The following is a 2500-nucleotide window of genomic DNA, read 5'->3' on the forward strand; positions in this document are numbered from 1 at the left end:
TCCATGGCAGAAGATGCTACAGAAAGGGAGAAAAAGAAACTGTACAAAGTTTACTGAGGTATTTCAACTCACCAGAGTACACAATAAAATGGTTTTCTCTACCTACTCACTAGATTTTTGCCTTCTTTCAGACCCTGAAATAAATTTCAGGCAAATTTTAACAATTGTGGTTTTTTTTTTAGCCTTAAAATATTAATCCTCCAATCCACTTCTAGATTACCTCCTCTGCTAGTCTAGTTTATATACTAAAGAGAAATTCTGCAGGCCTCCATTCAGAATCAGTTATCCTTGTTCTTTGCAGGCATCCAAAACCTTGAGAGGTTCTTTTTCAGGACCACATCACTTAGCATGGATTAGAACATCACTCACTGTGCACTCCCCAGGATGTAAATATTTCTTGATTCTATTTTATAATCCCTTGATATTTTCTTTATATAGATATGTGGGGGAAAGTAGGATTGGTGATTGATGTTAATAGGGGACTTACAGGAGGAATGCCTACCCTACTAACTGGTAACAAAAAAAAAAAAAAAAAGAATTGCCAGCTGATACCTTTTATTTTTAACTTTGATTCTTCAATTCCTTAATTCTGTCATCAGGAAAAAAAAAATTAAGCTCAACTTCCTCTACAAAGGGAATCATTATGAACTTGGCACTATGCTTGGTGCATTGTGCAGTTCACTGAATCTTCTAATAACACTGAGAGAGAGTACTTACTCCCTTTTGCAAATAAGGAAACTAAAATTTAGAAAGGATTAATGACTTTCCTAATATCAATTTAAGTGGCTTGTGATAGAGCAGAATTATACTACTGCCTCTCTATTTTTCAAAGCTTATGTGTTATCGTCTCCACTATGTTGTCACCCATCTTAGACATCGTCAGGGATAAGATTCAAAAGGAAATGAAGGAATTAACTGTCTTTGTAAGATATGGATGAGATCCTATTAGAACCCGATTTTATAGCAAACCAACTTTCTGTCATTGTAGTGTCATTGTAGCTAGTGAAGGCAAAGAATAAAAATATCCCTATATACTTCGTTTTCCCCAAAGAAAACTCCCACTGATTGCCCAGTGATGCCATTTTTCTTCTTCATAGATAAAAGATTCATAGTTCCTTTTGATTTGATAATTAACATCTTTCTGACACAGTAAATATTTCACAGCAGCTTTTACATCCTTATTCCTCAAACTATAGATTATAGGATTTAACATGGGAGTCACTACTCCATAAAACACAGAAATAAGCCCCTCCCTACATTGTAAATTGTCTTTCCCAAGTTGCTCTTGAGACTAGGGTTTGACATACATAAAGAAGATGGTACCATAAAATATGATCACTACAGTAAGATGTGCTGAGCAGGTAGAAAAAGCCCTGCATTTCCCAGTGGCTGATCATTCTCAAGATGGTGTAGGGGATAAACACAGAGAAGAAAATGACCAGCAGTGGGAGAAACAGGAATGCCATATTTGATATCACCATGGTGATACTGAGGGATATATCAGCACAACCTCATTTAAGAACAGCTAATATTTCACATAAAAAATGATTAATAATATTATTCCCACAAAAAGGCAGTTGCATGACAAGAGATGCCTGAACAATTTAGTTGATTCTAACAGAGAGCCATGACAGAAGCCAGCAGTACATATACCACCTTGCTCATGATGATGGGGTATCTCAGAGAGTTACAGATGGCCACATAGCAGTCAAAAGCCATCATGACAAGGAGCAAACATTCTGTGGACCCCATTGCAAACCCAAAGAACATCTGCACTGCACATCCAGAGAGGAAATGTTTCTTTTCTTTAAGATTAAGCTGACCAAAGTTGAGGGAACAGAGGCAGACGTATAGCAGATATCTAAGAGAGGTTGCCTAGGAAGAAGTACATTTGGGGAAGAAGACTGGAATCAAAGATGCTTGCTATGAACAGAACACCACTGCCAATTAGAGTCACTAGATACATGACTAGAATTAGAGTAAAGAAAATGATCTCCAACTTGGGGTAACCAGAGAGTCCCAGAAGAATGAATTCTGTCACATATGTCTTTATTTTACCCATGTCCCAGCTCTCAGCACATCAAAACAAGACCTACAAGGAACTACAAATGTAACAAACATTTTGAATACATATAGTTTCAGGTGAAATATAGAGTGTATTTTCCTTGAAGTTTTGTCATCTGCCTCTGTCATCAGCTAACTTCAACAATGTCTGTGTCGGGCCTCCCAGGTGGCGCAGCGGTTGAGCGCTGGGTTGCGAAGCTGCCCACGGCCTCTACAGCACCGGTTCGATCCCCGGCTGCTCCCCGGCCACCGCAGGGTGGGTCCCACATGGCGCGCAGACCTCTCCTGCCGCCCGCTGCTCCCCTCAGCAGTGTATTTCAGTCCTTCTGCCTGCTCTGCTCCCCGCTCTGGCTCTGGTGAATTCTCTCACCCTCCCACGCTTCTGACTGTACCCAGTGCATGTATAAACAAAACAAACAAACAAATAAATAAATAA

At 39.5% G+C, this 2500-nt stretch overlaps 1 pseudogene; it reads right to left on the bottom strand.

Annotated features, from left to right (window-relative positions):
- Nucleotides 1-1027: 1027 nt before the first annotated feature.
- LOC119231422 (olfactory receptor 13C4-like) lies at nucleotides 1028-2193 on the bottom strand (annotated as a pseudogene).
- Between the last annotated feature and the right edge of the window lie 307 nt (nucleotides 2194-2500).

The sequence above is a fragment of the Talpa occidentalis genome, unplaced genomic scaffold (genome assembly GCF_014898055.3).
Source record: "Talpa occidentalis isolate TD23 unplaced genomic scaffold, MPIMG_talOcc4v2.1 talOcc4.7, whole genome shotgun sequence".
Lineage (NCBI taxonomy): Eukaryota > Metazoa > Chordata > Mammalia > Eulipotyphla > Talpidae > Talpa > Talpa occidentalis.